The sequence below is a fragment of the Cyprinodon tularosa genome, unplaced genomic scaffold (assembly GCF_016077235.1).
Source record: "Cyprinodon tularosa strain WSP-4 unplaced genomic scaffold, ASM1607723v1 ctg62, whole genome shotgun sequence".
Classification (NCBI taxonomy): Eukaryota; Metazoa; Chordata; class Actinopteri; order Cyprinodontiformes; family Cyprinodontidae; genus Cyprinodon; species Cyprinodon tularosa.
The window spans coordinates 1,518,353-1,545,986 of NW_024039363.1; the positions used below are offsets into that span (position 1 = coordinate 1,518,353).

A 27,634-nucleotide genomic window follows, 5' to 3' on the forward strand; every position below is an offset into this window, starting at 1 on the left:
TCTCTCTGGATTTTGTTCCCCACCTTTTCTCTTTGAATTCTGCTCTCGCCCTTTAGGTCGCACCTTAGAGAGCGCCTGCAAAGGCCCCATTAACGTGAAATATCAGGCTGAGAGACGGAGAAGGCAAAGACAAGAAAAAAAGGGAAAAAATAACCAGCAAAAGAGCAAATGCAGCAAGGGCCGAATAAGAAGAGGGGGGTAAAACAGAAGAGGGAAAAATCAGAGCGAAAAGCTGACAGATAAATACAGCAAAGAAGCTTGTATGTACGTATCAGAAATCTATTCCCTGCAGCAGCCTGGCTCTGTGTTGCTGCGGTGTTGCTGTGGTGGCGATGGATGGTTGCTTCGGCAGAGCAACATTGATTGGTTGTGAAGTAAATCCCCCCGTTTTGTAAGCCCCGAGGGGTGAGCTGTTTCCCTCTGAAAAGGACGGAACATGACAAGCCCCTTTGCTTCAGTTGCACATTAAACACGTACACTGAGGGTACAGCAAAGTATCTTTGCACATCCACACACAAAAAACAACCAACACCTCTCCTATATTTCCACATAAGTCCGACCCAAATGCAGCCCATGCAATCTGTCCCACACAAATACCTTATGGTTTTACACACACAATCTAACAGCCATATTTATCCTGCACCCTCCTGTTAATTGCATGCATCTAATAACCTGGTGGAAATAGAACCAGAGCAGTGCTCTCTCTTGTCTCGTCTCCCCCTGGACAGAGTCCAGACGTGAGGCAACTGCAGAAGCCAGGAATATGAAAAGGCAGCTGCAGATAGAAGGGCAGATACAGATGAGCATGTCTTGTTTTGTGTGTCTGTTTGAGTGTGTGTGTTTGTTTCTCCTCTTTGTTTGATCTCTACAACTGGGCCTAAAAGGATGCAGAAAAACCATTCCTGATACCATTCCTGTAACAGACACTTGGATGAACATAGATGATCATAGTTTTTTAAACAATCTATGACGCTTTGACATTTTTTACTTGGAAAAAACTGCTTAACTGTGTTTTCAGTAAACATAAGCAAAATTATTACCAAATTTTTTTATTTATTTATAGCTATTTAGAATCTTCATCATTATCTTCATCTTCCAATTTATCCAGGACTGGGTCAGGGGGAAGCAGTCCCAGTAGAGACTACCAGACTTTCCTCTCTCTGGACCCCTCTTTCATTTCTACTTGGGGTATCCCAAGTCACTCCTGGGCTAGCCAAGACACATAGTCCCTCCATCGTCTTCTAAGTCCTCCTCTTATTGAGACATGTCTGAAACACCTCCCTAGATGGCATCCAGGGGGCATCCAAAAATGATGTCTGAGCCACTTCAGTGACTCCTCTCAAAGTGGAGGAGAAGCGGCTCTAGTTAGAACCTTTACTGGATGACCAAGCTCCTTACTCTATCACTGAAATAGTGCCCAGCCACCCTGTGGAGAAATTTAATTTCAGCCTCTTGTATCTGGGATCTCATCCTTCAGTCATGATCCAGAATTCATGACCATAGGTGAGGGAGATCGATAGACGGATCGGTGCGGCTGCTGCAATAATGAGGACGCTGCACCGGTCTGTCGTGGTGAAGAGAGAGCTGAGCGAAAGGGCAAAGCTCTCAATTTACCGGTTGGTCTACGTTCCTACCCTCACCTATGGTCATGAAATTTGGATCATGACTGAAAGAACAAGATCCCAGATACAAGCGGCTGAAATGAGCTTTCTCCGCAGGGTGGCTGGGCTCTCCCTTAGAGATAGGGTGAGGAGCTCGGTCATTCGGAAGAGGCTCAGTGTAGAGCCCGTTCTCCTCCACATCGAGAGGAGTCAGTTGAGGTGGCTCGGACATCTTCTTCGGATGCCCCCTGGACGCCTCCCTTGGGAGGTGCTCCAGGCACGTCCCACCGGGAGGAGGCCCAGGGGACGACCCAGGACACGCTGGAGAGACTATGTCTCTCGGCCTGGGAGCGCCTAGGGCTTCCCCCACCAGAGCTGGAGGAGGTGTCAGCGGAGAGGGAAGTCTGGGAGTCTCTGCTTTGTCTGCTGCCCCCGCTACCCGGTTCCGGATAAAGCGGGAGACGACCAGTATGAGTACGAGGTGAGGGTAGGAACGTCGACCAACCATTAAATCAAGACGCCCACAAAACACAAGTGAACCAGTTGAGCAAACTCCCATGATCCAAGACAAGGACTTTCCAGGGAGGTTGAACAAGTGTGATCCCCTATAGTTGGAACACACCCTCTGGGCCCCCTTGTTATGCAGGGAAACCATCACCCTGGACTACCAGTCCAGGGGCACTGTCCACCACCTCCATGTGATGTTAAAGAGACATGGAAGCAACAACAACTCAACAATATTCAGTGACCTGATGTGCTCAGTCCAGACCTCATCCACTATCAAAGCCCCTGAGGCCTTGTGACCGTGGAGTTTTTGGATATGACATCCGTGACTTCAGCCTGGGTGACAGATAAATCTGATCCTGAGAACCCTGTCTTTTCCTCTGCCACAGAAGGTGTGTCATCCAGATTTAGGATATCCCCGAAGTATTCCTCCCACCATCCCATGATGTCCTTTTTAATAGTCAGTAGCTTCCCACTCCAACTAAAAAAAGTCTTAGCAAAGAACTACTTCCCACTCCAGAATGCTTTGAGGCTGACCAATAGTCCTTCCTCATGATCTCTCCAAACTCATCCCAGGCTTGAGTTTTTGCCTCTGTGACCGCCTAAGCAGTTGCACGTTCTGCTTCATGATACCTACTTTCTGCCTCAGGGGTCCCACAAGCCAACAATGCTTGACAAGAACCCTTTTTCAGCTTGACACATCCCTTACTGCCATTGTCCACCAAAAAGTTCAGAAATTGCCACTGCAACAGGCACAGCAGAGCTTAACCCCAAAACTAAGGGTGCCCGCATCAACAATATCTGAAGTTAAATACCTTCTTGACCAAGGGCTCCACAAAATGTCCAAGCAGATCCACTACTCGCTTGGGCCATCCAAAGATCCCCACCGGGTGGTGTTCAGTGGACAGCTCTGCCCCTCTCTTCACCCAAGTGTCTAAGACATATGGCCAAATCAAAAGATACAACTACAAAGTCGATCCCCAGTCTTGGTGATCGACTTGGTGATCAAAACAATTATTGCATGCTGTCAAGTGCACTGATGGACATCCTTATGCTTGAACATGGTGTTCATTGCACAGGAGTCCAACAATTAAATACCACTAGGGTTCAGAGCAGGGAGTTAATTCCACCCAATCATGCCCCTGTAGGTGTCACTTTAATTTCCCACATGGGCATTAAAGTCCCATAGTTAAATGATGCCAAGGAGGAACACTATTCAACAATCCCCTCATGGATGATTAGAACGCCTGGTACTCCATGCTGCTGTTGGTCTGACAGGTCAGAACAACAGTCAAAGACGTCCTCCCTACCCGTAGGTGAAGGGATGCAATCTTCTCATCACTAGGATTAATGCCAAAATGACATGGCTAAATTGCGGAGAGACAAGCAGACCCACCTAGCTCCTCTGCCTCTCCCCATGGGCCATTCTATAGTACAAGAGATTACAGCCTCTCTCAAGGAGATGGGTTTCAGGGACCAGGCTATGTTTGAAGGCCAGCCCTACTATTTCTAGCCGGTATTACTGCACCTCCCGTACAAGCTCTGGAACCTTCCTCCCATGCGAAGGGAGGAAGGCATTCCATGTCCCCAGAGGAAGTTAGAGTGTGAAGTTGCCTCCACTTATGACTGCTGCCCTCTTGGCACAGACACCTTGTGATACCCCCTACAGCTGGTGGCCCCCCTGCTGGATGGCCTTGGGTCCACTTTGGGTCCACTTTAACATACTGCCCAATTTCATGCTGGTGTGCTACAAGATTTCCTTATTTGTCAAACCAGAACTAAAGTATAACTTTAAATGATCATTGACATTGCTCATTTTAGTGAGGACAATGCTTCTTTTAAGATGTTTCGCTTCCCGTCCAGGAAGCTTTCTCAGACATTTGAATTGAGAAAGCTTCCTGGACGGGAAGCAAAATGTCTTCAAACCTTGAAAACCAAGTCCAGTGGATTGTTTTTTAAACTTTTACGGAACACAGATTTATCAACTACTGTTCTCCTTTACAGCACATATTTGTATGGATTAACATATTTCTGATTCATTCCATCCATTTTCTGTTACGCTTTATAACAGCTGGGGTCGCAAAGGTTGCTAGTGCCTATAGAGACTGACACGGGAGTGCATTTACACTCCTGTTCCGTCCCACTCCCACAGAAAAAAATGGTGTCCCGTCCCGATCCCGGGCCAGAGTATCTAAATCCTGTCCCGTCCCACTCCTGGTGAAATTACTCCCACTCCCATCCCGCTCCCATTCAAAATGACTCCCGCTCCCGCACCACTCCATTCCATTCTTGCTGTCTTCAATAAGATTTCTGCCAATACACTGAATCTGAATTTCTTTTGAGCGCGGGTGAAAAACTCAGAGCGGAAGCACTGTTGGTTTTTGGGTCGTGTAGTTTTTTTGACTCGCATTATAGTGTAGGCTTCAAGAAAAAAAACTACAAAAATGGCGGCGCCAATACTGGATTTTTTTTCTTTCTATTTTATTAAATTTTTTGGCATCGATCCTAGTTTCTTTTAGCTACTATTGGTTTGCTCCCGCTCCAGTCTGCCCCCGTTAATGTTTAATCCTGTACTCTCCCAATCACGTGATCGTTACTAATACTGACTCCCATCCCACGGGAATCCAACGGGAAACCCGTGACCCATGGGATTCCCGAAAAAATGTCAGTCTCTAGTGCCTACCTCCAGCAATCGACGGGCGAGAGGTGGGGTACAACCTGGACAGGTCGACAGTCTATTGCAGGGCAACACAGAGAAAAACAAGACAAACAACCATTCAAGCACACACTCACATCTAAGGATAATTTAGAAAAGCCAATGAACCTTACAGTCATGTTTTTTGGCTGTAGGAGGATGCCGGGGGTACCCGAACATATTTCTGATTGATGCTACATAAAATAACTTTGTTAATAACAAATGATTTTGAGTGTTACTCAAAGGAGGCACTACAAATATTGAAGGATTTGATATTTGCAAACAGGCATATCATTTACTTTTTTGCTGGGTCTAAGCAAAGTACATGAAGCTTCACAAATAAACCTCAGACTATCTGTTTAAGTTACTAAATATTCCATAGCTAAACTTGAATATTTACAAAATAGCTTCTCCTTTTCACAATTGACCTGTTCAGGGATTAAAGAAAAAAGAATACTGAGCCTGAACTTTTTCGACACAGGCAAGAAACATATATATATATATATATATATATATATATATATATATATATATACTTTTGAAAATCCATACCAAAAACTGTCAAAAGAAGGCAAAAGTGCATCGATATCTAATATGAATGAGAGGTTATGTTCGGTGAGGAAAGTACAAACCTTATTTTTAACTCGCATACACCGTCAGTTAGTGACGCTGGTAAATCAGCAATTGCCGTAGCTCCCGGCAAACATCTAGTGTGCACGACGGCACGAGCAGCGACACCTCCCCTTCTACTTCTGTTTGGTTGATACCGTTAGTTTCAGAGCGCTCTTTTGCTACCATTGGCTGACAAACACAAAATGGAATTCGAATGTCTTTTTTAAAATTTATTTACCATCAATTTATTTTCCAGTGATTTTTTTTACCTACAGGCAATATCTATGAGCCAGAAATGCCATCTGGGATTTACCAATAAAAAACAGTAATTTCCATTTTGTGTTGTTACCCTGCAATAACAGAGGTAATCTCTGAAGTAACAACTTTATTAATGAGTTGAGTTATATTTTCTACCTGAATAAAGTGATGATAGATGGGGGCTGAGTGATGCTAACTTTAGAAAACGATATTCTGCATTTCAGCATGCTTCCTGGAGTAACAACCTCCCCACTAAAGGGTGTTGTTATGAGTATAGTAGTAGATTTGATTAGTTTGAGCTAAAAAATGACCAATTTGGATCACCATGCGATTGACTGTTGCGTCTTCATGGTGGAAGGCAACAAATTGAACCTATCGTACCACAAGCTAAAGACAAATATCTGTGTATGTATATGTTTGTGAGTGCACTTACACATGTGTGATCACTCATGTGTGAGGCATCTCCTGGGTATCATCAGGAGTGGGTGGAGAGAGGACAGAGTCTGTGGGGGGATGGAGGAGAGAAAGTGATGAAAGGTGGCAGGGGGTAAGGAGCAGAGATGAAAGCATGGAGGGTAAAAAGGGCAGAGGAGAGATGCGGGGAGGCAGAAACAAAGGGGAGAGGATGTGCCGAGCCTGGTTGAGGGAAAGAGGGGAGGACAGATGCGCTGACTGCTGATTGGACAGAGAACAAGGGGAGAAGCGAGGGAGAGAGCAGAAGAGGGAAAGAAAGAGCCTGTCACCTCTAGTCAGCGGCTATTAGCGGCAGCAGCAGCTCTAAAACACCATCCCTCATTCTGCTCTGCCAGCACTGGCACAATTAGACACACACACACATGTCCACATGCACACCCTCACACTCATACATCCATCTTTCTGCTCCATGATTCTGTGTGTGTGTGGCTGAGACTAATTGAGAGCGTGCATCAGGCTGTGTCTGAGCTCTGTGTTTTTTGTCTCTATCTGCTGTGTGTGTGTGTTCATGTAATGAGGAGGGAAAGAGAGAATGTCCTTGCGTTTGATCTGCTTCTGTGCATATATCCGCGCATACATGCATGTGTGTGTGTACCACAGAGGGCCTCATGCCCAGGCCTGAGAGTGACTGATAGAGTCCATGCCAACTAGAGCTGCATGCCACAGTCTCCACGCCTGCACCCATGTCCTGCTACTGCCAGCCTCTCCGTCTCTCATCTCTCTGTTTCACTCTGTCGGCCTCCTCCTTCTCATCTTCCTTGTCTATCACGCTTTTTCTCCCCCTCGTTTTTTGTTTAATCACTTTGTTTTTCACAGTTTCCCCAGCGAGTCGCCTCTTTTCCTTTTTCTTCTCATTTGATGCCTGCGGCTGCTAGGTCCAGCACTCTTATCCTCGCATCTTTTAATTGTGGAAGCTCAACCTGCCCTCCTCTTCTAATTTGTCTCTCCTGTGGTCCATTTGATGTACTGACACCACAATTCATGACAGCTTGTCTGATTTTTCGCTCTCTACACGCTTGGTTTTTGCCTTCCATCTGAAAAGGAGCCACTCTCATATACTTTTTTTTTTTTTACAATCCTCCAATCATCCCCTCTTCCTTCTTCCCCCCACATCAATAATTTATTTCCCGAATGCCGCCACTAGTGGCAGCTGTTTCCTATTTTCCGCTCCATTCATAACCCCTCTCATCACTCCTGTCTTGATCTTTTTGCTCCTATCTTTCTACTTTCTCTTTCTTTTTTACTTCTTGTTATCTCCGAGATGTCCCTATTCATGGCTCGCCTTCCTTCTCATCAGAGTCCTCATTATTCACGCCCTTCCATCGCTCTTCTTCCTTCCTTCCTTCCTTCCTTTCTTCCTTCCCTCCTCCTTTTCCCTTCCCCCTTCTCTCTCCTCCATCACCTGCTTCTCAGCAGTGCATATCCTTATTTCCATAAAGCTTTGCAGTCTGCGCACCAGCCTGGCTCCTCACTGGAACAACAGACACGCAGGTTTGAAAGCAGAAGTAGCTCCGAACAGGTCGACGCAGCATAAATTCCTCCGTTCTGAAAGTTACAGGTCAAAGAAGATTAGCACAAGAAGTGTTTATGAGTTCGTTCTCAGACTGCTTCACAGAGATCTAGGGTATAATGTGATTTGACTGCCGTATTCTTCTCCATATTTTTTGATAAATACCTCCACAAAACTGTTTACAGTCGATATTTATATAGTCCCTTTCAAAGCTACATTTTAAATGTATTTTATTGGGAGTTTTGCTTTGATAGACAACATAGGTGTTAAGCTGATACAATAATTTTATTTTTATTTTTTTTTTCAAAATTATCTTTAGATGTGGTGTACATTCATATTTGGCATTTACCCTATGCTTGAACTGACACACTTTGCAAGAATTCAAAGAAAGAAGTTAGAAGGCCAATAGTAACCCTGGAGGAGCTGCAGAGTTCAACAGCACAGTGGGAGAAACTGCTGACAGGACAAATTTGGCACATCATTCTTAAACACTTAACTCACCAGAATCTGGTGGAGGCAGCATAATGGTAATTGTCATACATTTAGCCAGCAGAGACATGGAAGCTGGTTTGAGCTGATAGGAAGATTGATAAAGCTAGATATAAGAGAAATTGGGAAAAAATACATTAAACAGCTGCAATGAAAAGATTGTATTGTATTCTTTTTAGGGGTAGAGGAGGGGGGTTAAATACAAATACATGCCCCAATTTTCATATTCAGTTTTTAAAACCTTTTAAATCTTGTAACATTTGTATTCATCTGTGCAGATATGCACCATCCTGTATAGGTGTACCGCATACATTAATAATACTAAATAATACTAATAATAAATAAATTCTATAATGTTGCAAAATGTGAAAAAAATTTTCACAAAAAGACATACTTTTGAATGGAACTCTAATTGCAGCTAGGATATTTGTGGCAAACTGAGAAACTGATAGCTTTGCAACTGCTTGTTAATCAGTTTTGCTGTATGCAATCAGAACATTGGTCACTGCACGGTTTAAGAGGTCTATGCTACTTAAAGGTATAGTTGAGGATTTTCGCCTTATTTTTGAAATAACCCGCCCTCTCTACTTTTACAAAAAAATGCACATGCAGAACCTTGTACCCACTACTGAGAGGGAACACCTATTAAACGTGTGCAAGAGCATGCATGAGTCCATTTTCTTCTCATGCAGGCTCTGTTTAAAAGTTGCTGTTTGTATTGCTCATAGAAGCTTACTTTCCAAAAGAAGTTTGCATTTTTTCCACCATGTCAGTAAAAATGGGGTCAAGCACATAGGACAGCCTTATATAAGCATATCACCAGAATGGTTGACAATTAGGAGGACCATTTATTTTGATGATCCACCTGGAAAAAGAATATCCTCCACTATACCATTTAGGTACCTGAAATCAGTGCAGGGTGGCTATAGTTAGACTGCTGACCAGTCTAAACTCTCCAACCTGAAGAACTAACAGCAGGACAGCAACACAGTAACGAAAATGGACAAAGAGGGTGTTGGCTTATTAGGGCACCGCTGGCTGTAGTGTGCATATGATTCATTGAGAGAGAAGCAAAGACACAAAGGGAGCAAGAGACAGAATGAGAAAGAGGGAGATGGATCGACTTGTGATCTAGGCCGCCTCAGGATCAGGGAGGCTGTCTACTGTCCTGAGGGAAAGAAAGGGCTCGCTCATTATTTCAGGAGGGCGACACTAGTTTTCACCACACGCAGAATAAATAGGAACCCTGCATTCAGCTACACAAGTTATCATTGTGCAAATGAGGCTGACAGCGTATTGTGCATCGGCAAGCAGAGGTCTATCTATCTCAGGTAATGGTCATATATGTACCGCATTCCTGTGTGAGCTCGCCCCCCTTATCATATAAACACCTAGCCCTGTGTGTTAATACAAACAACCTTATCTGTTTAGGAAAAACACCTGCGTGAAATTTTTCAGCATACAAGCAGCCTGTGTGTCTTTGTGGGGACGTCTGCATGCAGTGACGTGTGTGCGCTTGTCTGTGAGACACTGGTGCAGCCGTGCAGCCCCGTGACTTACTCTGTGTGACATTTGACATACTAAAGTGCCTGCAGTGTCTGATCCATGGGACCCGGGCTGCGCTCTGAGAGCACCGCAGCACGCCTCCGCTCCCACTCGCCGCATTACATCTCGTCAAGTCCGGTTCTTCCTCTCACATTTTCATATTCCCATTTCATTTCATTGGTATGCTATTTTCGGTTTTAAAAACCAGGTAGGCTTTTCTTTCCCTTTCAGTCGAGTTTTCATTAGGCTACTCTCTTTCCCTGTCACCTTTTATTCCCCTTTCTGCCACCTTTTCCCATCTCCTTGCCTATTTTTCTCTTTCCCCTTATCCATTTTCATCTCACACAGGGGCCCATTAGCTTGCATCACTCCATTCCTGTTGGCTCAGTAATTTTGGGCAGGTAAGCTAGAGCTTTGTTAAGCAGCTTTGTGTTTGTTGTTCGTTGACACCCGTTTATTTAAAAGGAACCTGCAAAAGTGTCAGCTTATTGCCACCAGCATGGCCGTGATTCTGGATGCGTGTGCTTGTATGCATCCACACAATCAGCCCAGTGAGCGTGCCTGCCGCGCACGTTCCCGAAGACCACAGATAAACAAGAGCGCTCACATCACCCAGGACGTTACCATGGCAACTCCCTCTCTTTCATTTCCTTCACCAGTTCACTCTGTCTCTCTTTGACCGAGCCGCCTGGTTGGCTGGCTGTCCTACAGGCGAGACAACAGCGGGTATCCAGGCCAATGTCACTTTATACCACCTTTTTTTCTCATTTTCTACCCACTATTTCTGCATCTTTTACGAATAGATCCAAAGCCAGACAAAAACAAAGCTTGTATTATTAAATGTAATGTCACATAAATCAATGTAAAGTCACGTTTCCCTAGCTCTGCTCTGTTACGTCGAAGAAACAGAGAGAAACAGAAATGTAAAGTATTCCCATCTGTTCCTTGCAATAAGTTCTGGGCTTTTTGCATAATGTGGCCAATTGCCTTCTTCCCTTTGTAGGGCGCGAGAGGAAAAGGGGATTTCATGCAGGCTAACTAAGCCCCTAATCCCCTGTTTCATGCCAGTCTCCCTGTCTCCCTCTCTCTATTTTGGGCTACTGAAATTCCTGCCTTTTTTCCAAGTTGCAGCGGTGGGAAAAAAGTATTAAGATTATTCCAATTGGTAGATATTCAGAAACTTAGACTTCGTGGTAGTTTATCTTATTTAGTATAAGAGAAAATGGTGAAGATGGCATAGCCATGCATGAATGCATTCTGACTCACTTAGCCTCAGCCTAAATCACAGATCAAAAGGGTTTATATCGCTTGAACATTTCCACATTTTTTTGTGTTGCAACAAAAGAGTTCAATGGTTTTCTTGACACTTTAGTTGGTTTTTAGAAGCAAGGAAAAGCACACAAAATGAATATTTTCCTTAGTAGTTATATATCAAAAACGTTTGTTTTACATTTACATTTTAGCCACCCTGAGTAATTACCCTTTAATAAAACATTTCACTACATCTTCTTTTTTCACAATCACTTAAGTCCCAACAGATAGAGACCATCTGCCAACAGCGGCCTTCAAGTCCTACCCTTGATTCTAAGTTGTATTTAAATGTGGACTTTAACTGGGCCTTTCTAATACATAAACAGCATTTTTTCTAAATCATTGTAGTTTTGGCATTATCTTTAGGATATCTGAAAGTGTTCAAATATTCTTCCAATATGCTGAATACACCTTTTTTTATTCTGTAGCCGCATTATGGTCTGAATCCATATGTTTTTTTGTTTAAAATGTAAAAACTATATCACTTATTAAAGTCTTCCAATATAAAAATTAACTCAAAAATCTATTTAGATGTACATTAAAAACCAAAGAGTTACCATAAAAAGGTCTGTTACTAAGTAAGCTTTGGCCCTAGGGGCCACATAAGGTCAGTCGGACTAATTCTAAATATTCCTTCTGTGTTTCTTACTTTTCATTCATGTGTTTAAACAACACCCATCAGCTGTGTTTACATGTGCAGCGTAGAGCTGCGGTAAATTGTCTCGATACAGTAGGAAATTACCTTGGTTCTTGGATGTTCTGTTGACGATGAAACGAATGGAAGCATTTAAGGACAAAAACAAGCTCTGTTAGCGGCTTCAGCCCATCCTACGAGATTCTAACATCGGCAGTACAGCTCTTTCCATCGAGTTGCCAACATTTCAGTAAAACTTCACGAGGGGTGTAAACATTTTCACAATGTTTAGTTGTTCTGCTGTTCAGTTTAAGAACATTTTGGGTTGATTTTAGTTTCAGTAATGGCACGGGCATGTCAGAAACCCGTTTAAGTTTTGTGCCATACTCTGTAGTTTCTATCAATGCTTGGGGGTCAGTTAAAAAAAATAAAAATATGTTTTAATATCTCACGTATTAAGAGGCAGGCAGATCTATAACATACTTAAAGGATTGCATTCCCCCTCTAATCCGAGACATAAGGTAGCTCTTTGTGTGCAAGAACAGTAAAATTCGCCATCATTAACCATTATTTCTAACGGCTGCAGCTTTAAATACAACACTGTGGTTTAGCAAATGTTCTATACTTAGTTACAGCGAAGAGGAACAGAAGTGGATGTTCTTAAAGCACATGGGAGGCTTTTGGCTGTAATGCTCCCTCAGTGTCTATCTTACGTCTTTCTTTCCGGCTCTGAATGTCTGCAGCTCAGACCATCACTCTGTACTGGATGTGTGTGAGGAGGCAAGAGTGTGAGGAAGGAAGGAAGAGAGCTGTCAGGCGCGCTGGCTAAGCATCTAATAGGTTCCTATACAGAACTGACATTTGAAGGCTGCAGGGGCATTTATCTCGAAATGAAAGGAGAAACGAATCTGGAAAAAGAGAGCAAGAAACTGAGTACGCAGCAAGCATTCTGCAGAATTTATCAATGGTTCTGTCTACACTTTTCCTCAGCACGGCCTCATATCCTTTGTAATCTTCACCCACCCGAGTCCTCCGCCTTTTCACACTGTCCCCTGGCCTCTCGCTTTATATCTGTCGGACCCAGGGAGAGGAGAGGGGAAGGACAGAGATGAAAGGGAGCGAAAAAACTACAGCCAGGGGTAGACCTAGGGAGTGCTGAACGGTGATGCGATGGATGGCAGGAAGGATGAGAGAAACTGATGAGCAAAAGATAAGAGCCAGAAAAGGGATGAGAAAACTAGATGTTAAATGTTTCATTTAAGTTATGTCTTGACGGAGATAGACGTGGTAGATTTGACTAAGATGGAATATAAAGAAAAAATAGAAAGAAAAATGAACATAGCACAGATATATGCCCAGATGTGGTGATAGAACAAAGGTTACCCAAAATCTAAGTCTCTTTCTATGTCTGGCAGCAATAAGAAAACATCAGAAGGTTCTAACGGTCTCTTTATGCTCAATTTATCTCCTGTCATGTTTCCTCTTAGGCTACTTTCAGGGTTCCCATTACAGTCTCTCAAGAGCTGTCACAGGTAATCTATTTTAAACAACTGCAGCTCCTGGAACTGAAAGAAGACAGCTTTTATTGTCCTGGCTTAATTAGGTTCCAAGAACCAAGCGGTTTGCCCATGTTTTTAGCATGTCCAACTTTTAAAAGTAACCTATGTAGTTTAAGGCTTTCTTTGAAGAAATAGGAAACATTTTACAAAATGTTGTAGACTCCGAAAACAAGAAAAAGGGAAAGAACAAAAGAAGCACATGAAGGGATGGATGAAAAAAGTGAATTAGGCTAACGTTCTTAAAGTCTCTCCCCCTGAACTAAAAAACACACACATTCCAGTGGCTGTGTGTGTGGTTCCGTTTTGGTGTGACCTGCTCTAATGTAGTAATGATAGAATAAATGTGTGACACAATTTAAAACAGTGAATTGTTGTCTCTACCTTAGTGTCCACCTGTTTGAATTAACAATGAGTTGAAAAGTTTCTTATGCATATGAATATCCATTTTTATCTGTGTGCGCGCATGTATCCAAATCTGTGTGGGAGCCGGTGTGTGGAGATGATAAGCACCTGAGCCCTGAGGCAGCCTTCAGATTTCCCCTCACGTCCTCGGTGAAATCAGCCCAATCACTGCACTGTCATCTGCCTGCCACCAGAGAAAGGCCTGCACTGCATACTGACAGGCTCATTTGCCTAGTGCTGTGTACACACATGCATGCCCACAAGCACGAGCAAGCGTGCTCTCACTTATGCCCTCCAGGCTTTCCACTTTCTCCCAAAATTGAGTTCAAATAGAACCTCTGTGGGAGACATTTGTTGGATTTTTTTTCCACAGTTGAGAAAAATGCTTCCTACATTTTTTTATTATCAAATTGAACAGTGATTTTTTTTCCCCACCACGCTGCAGCCAGTTTAATATATTTTAAGAATATTTAATTTAACCCCAAGTTGTTCTAAAGAATGCACCTAAACATTTGTATTTGTCAAACAACAGAACAATGCTGTTAGCCTATATGTTTAAATTCAATCTTACAGCTAATATCCTAAAAAGTGAAAAAGAATCCTAAAAATAAAAAAAAAGGATAAAACAAAGAACAAACATTCTTGTTAGATCTTGTTGTGTAAGATCTTATCCTAGCTTTTGATGCTGGTGGCCTTTATAGTCCAATTAAGTAACATTATTTAGTGGTAGTGTGGGTTCAAACTTTATCTTTTGAAATAAGTTGAGGTTTCAGTGTCTGTATAAGCCAGAACACGGCCGTTTCTCAATATGTGTACTTGTGTGGTCGCATGTGCTTGTGTACTTGAAAAACGTCATCAGCCACAGCCCTAGTACTGTTCCAATTCACAAGAACAAGAAGACCGAGAACGGATGTTGTTCTCACCCCTCCCTCTTTTTTATGCATCAGAGCAGACTTGTCCGTTCTTGAGATTGACAGCTGTCCCAGGTTTCACCACGGCAGAAGCAGCTACCAGGTTCATGCCCACAGAGCTCAGAGAATTAAATTGAAAGTTCTCCTTTCTTTTGCCGTTTTTCTATAAAAGTATGTTTTTAAGATAATTTTAGGCAAGAACATTATACTTTTAAGCATCGCTATATGGCCGATTTACTGATTTAGTGCATACATGCATTTTCTGGCACGCTTTATCCCAAGCGGGATCACGAGGGGTGCTGGTGCCTTTCTGCTGCTGTCTACAGGCGAGAGGCAGGGTACACCCTGGACAGGTGGCCAGTCTATTGCAGGGCAACACAGAGACTAACAGGACAAACAACCATTCATGCACACAGTCACACCTAAGGAGAATTTAGAGAAGCCAATTAACCTAACAGTCATGTTTTTGGTCTGTGGAGTACCCAGAGAAACCCAAGCATGCTGGGGGAGAACATGCAAACTCCATGCAGAAAGACCCCAGGAATCAAACCCGCAATTTTCATGCTGCAAGGCAGCAGTGCTACCCACTGCATAACAGGACCGTGGCAACCAGCGGACCTCCAAAGCGGCAGATGAGCGTGCGGCATGAGTGTGCGGCATGAGTGCGCTTCTGTTCCAATTGACCCATATCTATGCTGCATGCTCCCATTCTCCCCGAGTCCATACTTCCCTGTGTTCTTCTCGAGAATATACTTGGCGGGAACCCAAGTCCATACTCATGTTCTTGTGAATTAAGAAACAGCCCATGTTTGACCAATACGTTTACCCTGTTACATGGAGTCCTGCAGGGCTGTGTTACTGAGTCACAAGTTTAGCATCATGTGTTTCAACACTATTGATGTTCATAAATTGCTCTAAAGCTGCACGATATCTTTAAAAACAGTTGTTACCTAAATTTTTCCTCCATTTAGATTCTGCATTCCAATTATATATTTGGCCAGGTTAATGACAAGGACACTACACCTCATAGTGGCAGGGGCATTGTTTAATGGTAAAGGAAAACAAAGTGAAAAAATGTGGGTGTATTAAGGGCAATATTTTAATTGCAATAGTTAGCAATAATATCACTATTGTATGATGTCCTGATGCATGCTTAGGAAGCTTTACTCTTCATGTTAAGGAGTGGAATCTTCTCTATTCCGGAAATATTAATGCCGTCCCAACATTAAAAAAGGATATGAAATGATCACAATCAATTAGTTTTGTTCTAAATTTCCTGATCACTGCATTGCAAGGTCCAACACTCACAATAAACTGGGCTTTAAAGCATAAGTATTCATACAAGTCTTAAAAATCTAACTGTTTGGTTTGACTAATCTATGTCTCCATATAATCCTTTCTAGTAATTTTAAATATATGGAGACATGGATTAGTGTCTGATTACTGTATTTTTCACTTCATAAAGAACACAAAAGTCTGGGTCCAAGTTTTGTGAACATTTTAAAAAGAGATGTTTTATAAGATCCTGATATATTTATGGACCATGGCATTTTTCTTTAGTTAAAAAAAGCTTCTGATGAGCTGCCAGTTTTCTGAGTATATAAACTGTGTATAGTAGCTCTTACCCTCCCCCGTTGCTCCTTGCCGTCAATCAGTTGAGTATGATGGTTGCAGGAAGCAAATTCCTTTAAATGTGTCCCCTCCGTAACAAGATGAGGTTGTTGTTTGGAAATCTGTTAAAAAAACAGTGATTAATTTAGAAGAGGTGCCATTCATTACTATTTTTAGGTACCATGGGGGAAACATTCACAAAAAAAAAAAAAAAATATATATAAACATTATTGTGATCATTGGCCCATGCCAAATCAATAGCAGTTTGCAGTAGTCTGCCAGTCTAGAACACTTAAAGTGCAACTCACCCAAATCAAATACATAACCCGCCCACAGACAAATTTTTAACAATACAAGCAAAGCGCAAAGTTTTGCCAGTTCATAATTAAAAAGAACGAGCTCAAAGTTCACACAGCTTAAAATGAACTAGCCCATGTAACAATTTATTTTTTCAAAAATTATATAAGTTTACAAACCTATAAATGAACTAGTTCAAGTTCAATTGGATAATTAAGCCACAATCCTACACAATAGAACCTCATATTTCAGCTTTTAAATGTGTGATTATAATGTAAAAAGAAATGGGAAATAATGGATGCAGTCAAGGTAAACTGTATGTGCAGTGAAGCCTTTATTTAGTCAAATCACACACAACTTCAGAAATATGCAGGTACATTCAGGTTCTGCTGAAAAGATCTTTATCAAAAAGGATTTTATACATTTATCATTCAGTAGCAGATATTTCCCAATGCTTTAACTTGATGTGTTGCTTTAAATTTGAAGCAGACATGGCTTATGTACAGACTTGTCTGTTAAGCCCCAGAGGGCACAGTTTGCTCAAAAACGTGTGTTTTTTTTTTTGTCCGAGTCTTCCTTTGATAGTTCATAAAACTCTGCCAAGTTTGCTGCAAAACTGATATCAGAAATACAGGTAGATGAGTCCCGAATCGTGCAGACTAGTATTAGCAATAGACATGCTGGTCTGTCATGATATTTGCCATAAAAAGTGCTGTAAAACCTGATTTTATCCAATGAAAAGTGTTGCTATCAATTGAATGCGAACATGAGATGTGTGTGTCGTTCATTATTCTCAGAGTGAACGTCTCTGGTTCACGTTCATTACCTTAAAATTGCTCCGTTCAGTTGACCATTCACTAAAAATATGAACGTAACCAATGAACGCCGTTCATTGAACGCATTCACGAACAACACTGGCAAAGTGCTTAGTGTCATGAGACACCGAGGCACAGGGCTAAAGGCTTGGTTATGATTGATACACAATGTTTTCATACTGAGTGAGGCTTTTCCTCCCTGGATATAATGTTCAGGTCCCCTCTAGAGGTGACAGACTGCAAGCATGCAACGCAATATGAAGAAGAAGAAAGCACTGTAATTTTGAAAAATTTTAAAAGCCTCTTTGTGCCATTTAAGAGTGAGGTTAATTTATTTCCAAGTTCAACAATCAGTTGATCATAGTGATATATGGGCCAAATCATAAGATTTATCTAGATGTTTATATTTAAACAGCAGTAGTAGCAATCACAAGTCAACATGTTTCTTCCATGTGACTACGAGAAACGAACAAAAAATCTGCCAGTGAGGATGTATTAAAAAAACAAGGTTTAGGTGTGGGGAACAGCAGTTCTGGTATAGAACGTGACACCTAGCTTAGCTTAGACACATCGAGGCATGGATTGTGAGCAGTGGGAGCCTGGTAGACACGACACAGATAGATTTTTTGATAGTTGATAGCGGAGGATTTTTCATCCTTACACTATCACTGGAAATTAAAGGAGGCCCAGTTGACCGAAGTCTTCAAGCCACTTGATTCAAAGCGCTGACTCAGTGATACCTGAGGCCAGTGATGCTGAGGCAGCAAAGGACAGGATGTCTGTTACAGAGGTGTATGTCTGAGTGGGTTGTATTTAGACCTGAATGCAGGGATATAGTAAATGCCCGTACCTGTGAGGTGGTCATATACCGCCACGTACCAGTTGAACTAATAGGAAAATTAAACTGCTATAGCCACTGTTAATCTACTTTGGCATAAAACTCTTACATAAAAAGGTAAAACAATTCAAAAAGCACTACATATGCCCCCGTAGATCCAATATAATATTTTAAATGCAAGAATTATATCCTTCAAATTGTTAGGTCAATATTTTGTGTATTAGTTTAATAATACTGGGGTGCCTATTTATAAATGCTACATTTTTAAAAAGGCATATCTATTTAAAGATCTTTTTAATCATCACTTTACTCTGTATCTTGGAGCAATCTCCTATAGCCCTCTACCAACATCTCATTGCCCAAACACTGTCCTAGAAAACCAACACATGGAGACCGACAAGGTGAAGACAGACATTAAGGTCATGCAAGACTGAATGAGCAGATTTGAGAGGAAGCATCTTGCCGTGTTTGTTCATGTCTTGCTGTCCACTAACGTGCAGGCTTGAGAATAAGAAAACATGGAGAATATATGAATTCTGCATGTGTTTATGTCCATGTGCCTTGCCAAGCTTTTGAGACGGCAGAAGCCACACAGAGTGCTGCTCTCCTGTCAGTGTGATTAGACGGCTGCACTGACAGAGCAGAGATGGAGAGACCAGAGGGAGAGATAGAAAGCAGCGGAGAGACGGGGAAAGACTTTCAACCGAGGCGGGGGATTTGAGGGAGGGAGTCTTCAAAGAGCATGCGGCCAGGCGGCTGACACGTACAGCGTTTCTGCCTCTGTTTTTCAGGCGCACTCACCCGAATGTTAACACTCACCCAAGGCTGCAGTGAGGTCATTTTGGCTCCGCTTTACTTTCAGTTTAACATGAGCCCAACGCTTATCTATGCATGCACACAGTTCACCTTGACTCTCCTTCCTTAGCCCAAAAGAGGCCAATGTGAGAGCATGTCTCAGTGTCTGATAAGAGGTTTCCATGAGAACAGCAACAGCGGCAACCCCCACGGGCTCATTTACATATTCAAGTGCAGTAGTGTGGTTGAATTACAGTGATTGAATGACCTGATCGATACGGTGGACTTAATGGTTGGATGCAAGAAAGGGCAGACAGAGGAGAATGGAGATGAAGAGGAATCAGGGTGAGAGGAAGAGGAGAGTGTCAGCTGACAGGAAAGCAGTTGATGCAACTGTGTATGAATTTAAATCAGTGTGAGCTTTATTCAGTGCCACCCATCACTTTATGTCTGCTTGTACCTAAAATCATATAGCCTACTTATGCATATACACCATGGCTAACCCATACACACCAAGTCATAAAGAAACCATTCAGACAGTAGAACAAAGTTGTGTTAGAAGAACTTGTGGGGTGTAATACTGAAATACAGCAGTATTACTTGTAAAAGAGAAGGGCTGCAATATGGTCTAATTAATTAAGTAGAAGATAACATATTTTGAGCTACTTAAATAAAGTTGAGTCTTATTTTTATATAAGAAAAGAAGTAGTTCTGGAGTCACCTGTTGTGTAGATTTGGGAAAACTAACCAAGCTGTGAGAGTGGTGCAAAGGGGGCAGGTGCGCCCTCTTGTGGTTAGCAAATCACATAGAAAAAACGATATTTTCATTTAAATTAACCTGAATGGTGCTATGTATGTTTGTATTGCAAGCAACCACATTTAACATGAGGAGTTCAAAAAAGGATATGTAGAAAAATATAGATATTTTGGCCTAACTATATTTAGTTGCAAAATTTGCTTCCAAAAATCAGATGCTAAAAAAGATTTTGAACTAAATTATTTAAAAGTAGACATTTGGGCATCTTGTTTGCAGACTTTTATAAATGGCAAGTTTCAAACGTACTCTGTAAATCTAAATAAAATATAAATAAGTCAAATGGTTTAAAAAAACAAGGTGGATTCCAAAGAGAATCATTCCTTTTAATCCCCAAAAAATGCAACACAACAAGCAACATGCTCTGTTGTTTGATCCACTTTCAGTCTGTGCAGGAATTTCAATATTCATCTGTTTATCAGGAAGATTTTACCATCCTCTTTTTCAATGCTTATAGAACTGGTAGTGTTTGTGATGATTGATCTCTGCAAACGGACATCAGCCTACAAGCAAGAAGCATTTCACAAAAGTGCACAATGTTAAAAACATTTACCATCTTTGAACAGATTTAGTCAAACTCAATGTGGGCACCTAGAAGTCAGTCTAGTTCAGAATGCAAAAGTTAGTGAAAGTTTTTTCAGCACAGCACTGATGCTTTTATTGCTTAAAGCAGAAACAAATGGTGCACGGGTAAGAATGAGGCATCCACAACCAGCTGAAGGATGATCCTGAGAGATCTGTGCTGGATATGTCCCACTGGTCCATTATTTTTATTTTTGAAGTACAGACTGCACAAGGTCGACACAATCAGGTACAAGGCCAAGGAAGGAAGTGAAAGTCATTGGTAAAGAGGGAAGAAACCTTGGAAGCAGCAGTAAACAAAAAAGAAAGATGTACAATTTCAGTTTAGTGCTATTATTACCTTAACTTTATAAGATTGAAGAACCAAACCTGCCTGACATGATGTCATTATGCATAGCTTTCTGGATTGTCTTTGACTCTTTCTTGCTGACCACACAGATTACTGGATATGCAGCAGCCCATTCTCTGAAAGCCAGCCTTCTCTCTGCTCGGCTGTGTCTGAAAGCCCAAGATTATCTAAGCATCAGTAAGCCACCGAGGAAGTGGATCAATCACGGTTTTATTATGATGAGTGCGTTGGGGTGGCTGCGCAGGAAAGTAAATGGGGCTACATTATGCAGTGCAATAACTTTTCATAACGGAAAGGCGGCCGCAAGAGGCGAGCAGCACAATGAGATGTTTACATAAACATCACGGGGAGGATGCTGACAGTGTGGATTTAACGGTTTATGGACGTGTGTGAAGCTTTCAAGAGCAAAATGTCGAGATGCTGTGTTAGGACAAAATTTTTAATCTACGTGTCTGCTGGTGGGTTTGTGGTGCATTTTCTCTAATCTCTTTCTAAATTCACACATATGCCTGAATCCAGACACTTGATTTGGTGCAGCGGTGAGAGCTGGACTGAAGACGAGGCTGTAATCGGCAGCTGCTGTGACAATGGAGCCCCGGTGGTCAGGGGGACAGAGGAGTGCGATGGGTGGTGGATAATTCAGGGCGAGAAGGGGGGGAGGGAGTAAAGTCTGCTGGGAGAATCAGTGATGGGGAAAATGGATGGAGGCGAGGGGGAGAAAAGAGGGGGTAGGGGAGGAGTTGGGGTGGGCAGCTCTAATGGCCCGAAGACACAGCTGGCTGCAGACACCGAAGGACATAGACACCGAGAGAGTGAGACAGACTGAAGAAGTTAGGGCTATGGAGGCGCCGAGGGGTGCAAAAAGATGACAAAAATAGACGAAGGGGTAAGAGCAAGATGGCGTATGTCTCTGTCGCAAGAGATGAGGAAACATAGGCGACCAGATGCATTCAGCATCTGGTCGCCTGCTGTGGTGGACATGTACGCACAAACAAACACAAGGTGGCTGCTGCCATGCATATCGATGAATTTTCCACGAAACAATGGCGGCTCCTTGTTAATGACGAGACAAAGGTAAGATGGAGCCCAATGTATCACCAGGAAGAGCTATCATTTTCCTGTTGTAAAAATGCATGGGAAGTTCATCAGAATTTTTAAACATAGAGAAAAATATCTTTTGAAATATATATTCCAGTGTAAAAAACTAGAATGTGTTGATTTTCAGCTTGATACACCCTAAATGATAACCATCTGGACAGAAACTCAAAATTACAAACTTTTTCTAAGTCAACCCCTTGGACATGCTATCAGGGTTTGCAAATTGGATTAATGCGGAAATGACTCAGTGGTGCTATAGTGAGGTGTTTAAAATGGACTTGCTGAAGAACAGGAAAATGAAGAAATATGTTAGAGAACACAATGTTTTAAATAACATTTTAAGACATGTCTGCAGTTATTCAGGCTGTGAGAGCAGATAACAGGAAGGCTAAAGAGAGCACAGCAAAGCTTTTCTTTAATGGTTTGAAACTAACACCAACTAGGCCGGGGAAATATTGGCAGATTTAAGGTAAGGTTAAAAATACACTTACACGTAATTACGATTCTGACATCAAATTAAAATATGTATGCTTCATAATACAATTAAATTTAGTCTGGATTCACTACTAACCTTGAGCTAATAAATAAAATACCTTAAATAGTCTAAAATTTCTGTTCTCAGCTAAAATAATCTGAAAAAGGTAGATTTCCAAAACCGTAAAATCTGATAGGTGCTCTGTTTCCCACTTTCCTCAAAACCCTTGGATCTTGTGAGAAATAAAGCAACCATGTTGATATATTTAATATAATCAAGAGAAGGTTAATGTGGATTTATAAACCTATCTGACACACTAATGTGTAATTATACATCATGCTAGAGAGTGCTATGGACAATTACAAATAAATGAGAACAGAAGAGCAGTCCCAATAAAAACATGTAATATTCTGAGGGTAAGAAAAATAAGAAGAGAAGCAGATTGGTTTAAAAAAGAAAATGCAAAGTAAAGATGGGCAAATGTACAGGTGCTGGTCATAAAATTAGAATATCATGAAAAAGTAGATTGATTTCAGTAATTCCATTTAAAAAGTGAAACTTGTATATTATATTCATACATTACATACAAACTCATATATTTCAGATGTTTATTTTGTTTAATTTTGATGATTACAAATGACAACAAATGAAAATCTCAAATTCATCATATCAGAAAATTAGAATATTACTGAAGACCAATAAAAACAAAGGATTTATAGAAATGTTGGCCAACTGAAAAGTATGAACATGAAAAGTATGAGCATGTACAGCACTCAGTATTTAGTTGGGCCTCCTTTGGCCTGTATTACTGCAGCAATGCGGCGTGGCATGGAGTCAATCAGTCTGTGGCACTGCTCAGGTGTTATGATAGCCCAGGTTGCTCTAATAGTGGCTTTTAGCTCTTCTGAATTGTTGGGTCTGGTGTATTGCATCTTCTTCTTCACAATACCCCATAGATTTTCTATGGGGTTAAGGTCAGGAGAGTTTGCTGGCCAATTAAGAACAGGGATACCATGGTCCTTCAACCAGGTACTGGTAGCTTTGGCACTGTGTGCAGGTGCCAAGTCCTGTTGGAAAATGAAATCTGCATCTCCAAAAAGTTGGTCAGCTGCAGGAAGCATGTGCTCTAAAACTTCCTGGTATGTGGCTGCGTTGACCCTGGACCTCAGAAAACACAATGGACCAACACCAGCAGATGACATGGCACCCCAAACCATCACTGACTGTGGAAACTTTACACTGGACTTCAAGCAACGTGGATGAAGTGCCTCTCTTCTTTTCCTCCAGACTCTGGGACCTTGATTTCCAAAGGAAATGCAAAATTTACTTTCATCAGAGAACATGACTTTGGACCACTCACCAGCAGTCCAGTCCTGTTTCTCTTTAGCCCAGGCAAGACGCTTCTGACGCTGTCTGTGGTTCAAGAGTGGCTTGACACAAGGAATGCGACAGCAGAAACCCATGTCTTTCATACGTCTGTGTGTGGTGGTTCTTGAAGCACTCACTCCAGCTGCAGTCCACTCTTTGTGAATCTCCCCCACATTTTTGAATGGGTTTTGTTTCACAATCCTCTCCAGGGTGCGGTTATCTCTCTTGCTTGTACACTTTTTTCGACCACATCTTTTCCTTCCCTTCGCCACTCTATTAATGTGCTTGGACACTGAGCTCAGCAGTCAGCAGTCTTCCCCATGATTGTGTAGCCTATAGAACTAGACTGAAAGACCATTTAAAGGCTTTTGCAGGTGGTTTGAGTTAATTAGCTGATTAGAGTGTGGCACCAGGGGCCATCAATTTTGAACCTTTTCACAATATTCTAATTTTCTGATATGATGAATTTGAGATTTTCATTTGTTGTCATTTGTAATCATCAAAATTAAACAAAATAAACATCTGAAATATATGAGTTTGTATGTAATGTATGAATATAATATACAAGTTTCACTTTTTAAATGGAATTACTGAAATCAATCTACTTTTTCATGATATTCTAATTTTATGACCAGCACCTGTATATGGGGTAAAACAGAAAAGAAGAGGCAGAAGGGGCAGGAGCAAGAGGGAGGGAAGGGAGGTGTTGAGGGTAGGATATTGATGGAGCGAAACAGAGACACCCTGTGTGAAAGAGAAAGAGAGGCATCTGTGCCCATCAGGGAGAGGAAGAGAAGAGGAAGTTGGGAGCATAAAAGGTTAAAGAAAAAGGAATTGGGGAAAAAAGTCTGGTCAATGAAGTAGTAGAAAGAGACAGCGGAAGATGAAGCCTCGAAGGTAGAAGATAGGGTGAGACAAGGATGATTCAAAAAGCAGAAAAAAAAAGTTGGAATGGTAGAAGCAGATTACCATAAGGAAAGATGGATCTGTGATGGAGTAGAAATAGAAAGAGCAGAAAGGGAGAGATGTACGCCTTATTTACGCGTTTTAAACAGTCCAAGGAAAGTCTACTTGTTACAGATCCACAGAGCCTAGAGATTGCCAGGTGAGGAAATAAAAAGGAAATCCATTTACTGTGCTTTCGAGAGCACACCAATGGATCTCCAATAACACTGACGTCTATGTGCAGCAGGTGTTTTGCGGAGCTATGTTTTCAGTTTTAAGCTTAAAGGGTGGAAACAGCGGCGCGCACAACACTGTTAAGCACAGGGCTTAGATGCTGTAGAGTGCCAGCCTGTAGGGATGGTTATATTTAAAAACTTTCTACGTTTTTAGGCTACACCCTTTTAAAAGAAAAAAAGCCTTTTTACTTCAAAATCCATCTGAATCTAAAACCAAGTAATTCATTTTATTTCATTTTTATGCTTACCTGTAGCAGGAAAGAAAGTGAATTTTCAGATTTTGTGGCCCTTTTACCCAGCTTTACCATATTTACAAAATGGCAACTTAAATAAGGTATAGATATCTGGACTTAGTGAACTCCTAATGAACAACTGTTTAGAAAAAAAGAAAGAACAGAAAAATTAATTCTTCAAACCGGATCTAAACTTCAATTAGAGATGGATCTATATAAGTATTGGTTTGGTTTTTCCACGTTTCCAAGCATCATATATAGTTAATATTTGACTCTGTTTTATTCAGATTTTTTTTGGTAAAGATCATAGATTATAAATGGATTTTAAATATCCCAACCACATCATTTATTTTATTGTCCCTTTAATAACAGCTATTTACATTTGTCAAGGTTTCAGATGAACAGATCTTATCTAAGCACCAGCAGCACTGGAAAACCAGAACTGAATATGATGTTTAGACTCCAATGGAGTGGAAAATATCATCTGTACCTTCAGGTATGTGGTACATCCATCTACTGAAAGTCAGTGATGATTGATAACATGTACGTGGAATCACTTTCATACTTTTTACAGAATTCATATAAACATCTCATACACCTGCTTTTATGTGCTTCAGTTTTAAATGAACTCCATATGTGCCTCTTTAGTTGGTTTTTCTGCGTGTGTGTGCTGGTGGTTGTGTATGTGTGTGAGTGGGTGGGTGTCGAACCACATGAATAAATATGGCCACAGAGATAGCCCAGGGTTTGTTGACTGCTCTGATGTTTAAATTTGTGCCCCAGCTTCTCTCGGCGAAACTCGTGACTCACTCTCTGATATAGGCTAACGCGCTAAAAGCAACTCCGGGTCAGCACTCACCTCTTCTAATTTAACGCTAAGGGGAAAACTGCTAAGGTAGCTGCAAAGTATTCCGTGCCAAAAGTAGTCCCACCAGCCGGATATACTGTCCTGATTGTTTTTTTTTTTTTTTTTTTTGAGATATCAGTGAGTGCCACTGTGTTGGATGTTGCCTAACGGTAATGAAATCGACACTGATTTTGTTATTAGCCAGCTAGGCTAATGTATTCTAATGCATTCTCTGTTGGCTGTCTCTTATCCGTGCAGGATATGCATGCAGCATCCTGTCTGACTCACAGAGATCTCATTACAGATCTCTACGGCTCCACGAAACCTTGTCGCTGGCCTCTCCACCTTCATCAATCTATCCTTCGCTCCGTCTCCCTCTTTGCTCTTTGCCCCTCTTTCTCCCCTGGTCTTTTTAGTATGCATAGCTATGTGGCCTGTGTAGGGGAGAGTTGCTGCTTCTGCTGGAGTTCATGGGTGAATGTGACGGGGAATTCAGGAGTGTGCATACATGGAAATCCAGGCTTAAGGCTGACTTTTTGGTACTTGATCTTGATTCCTTTTGCAAGCACACAGATGAGCGCAAAGACTAATACATACATGGTTGCTACAATGTTCTGGTTTTTCCCAACTTCCTGTTCTTCTGTTATGCAGTTTTCTCTCACCCCCCCCCAAAAAAAACAGATAGGAATCCATTATGTTTTGTTAAGTGAGGTGGAAATGTATTGTAAGAAGTCTGATCATTGATAATATCCTTCTATAATTAAATTTGTAAATTCGGCTTAGGCTTATCAGTGGTTAAGCCTCAGGTGGTTTGTGTGTGTGTGTATGTGTACTCGCCTCCCGGCTACCATGACTACGGCTCAGACAGTCGATGGACATGTCAGGCGGAGAGGAAGAGGATTTATTAGCATTTCTCCCGTGTTTTCTCTGCATGAGAACATCAGCAATTAGCCAGATCCCGAATATACTCTGCCTAGCCCTCCGTCTAGGTGACTGAACATCCCTCCTGGGGGATGCAAATACATGTCCATCTCTGACGTCTGTACTATGACTGCTTTGTTTATCAATTCTATCATATTTCGATTTGTTGCTTGTCAGAGAAAGTTGAACTGAGCCGAAACAGCTTACTATGTGACTTGATGAATACATATTCCAGTTCATCACAGACTTTGAGTTGTTTACATTTGATATTAAATGCCTGAGGGTTGCTGGTTCGAACTCCAGCTCTGGTTTCCTCCGTTGGTGCCTGCGTTTACCAGCCAAGCTTCTGTCAGTGAGCCCCAGGGCAGCTGTGTGGCTACATTATAGCTTACCACTATCAGTGTGTAAATATGTGAGAGAATGACTGAATCTTGTGCAAAGTGCTTTGGAGTCCTCTGACTCTTGTGTTTCTATTTTTTGGGTCAAATTTGTATGTTTCAAACTATCAGAATTTGATCTAACTTTAGAAAAATGTAATCTAAATAAATATAGTTTAATATAAAATGAAAAGGTAACCAGGTCCATTATGCTAAATCACTTTAAAGATTATAATTCAATCATGAATAAAATGTGCTTCACTACATTTTTGTCTCTTGCATAAAACAGCATCAACCCCCTGGGTTAATTTCTGCCAAACCTGCAGAATAAAAGAAAAATCAACCAAACAGAACCCGAATGAAAACAATATGATGTAAAAAAAAAAAAAAAAAAATCAACAAAACATGCCAAAATCAAAAGAATTTTAAAAGAGACAACCTTACATCTGTCCACCTACTATTATGGATGAGCAACACATCCAGGATGTCTTGTCCCCTTACTGTCTGAGAAGGCTGTAGGACGACCCT

General features: G+C 41.5%; 1 protein-coding gene across 1 annotated transcript in view; it reads right to left on the minus strand.

Annotated features, from left to right (window-relative positions):
- LOC119798367 (retinoic acid-induced protein 1) overlaps nucleotides 1-27,634 on the minus strand; it is an 83,758-nt gene that overhangs the window by 46,184 nt on the left and 9,940 nt on the right. The window contains exon 2 of the mRNA XM_038307801.1: nucleotides 16,131-16,238. The gene's annotated coding sequence lies outside the window, so the exon portion shown is untranslated. The remainder of the gene's footprint in view (nucleotides 1-16,130; nucleotides 16,239-27,634) is intronic.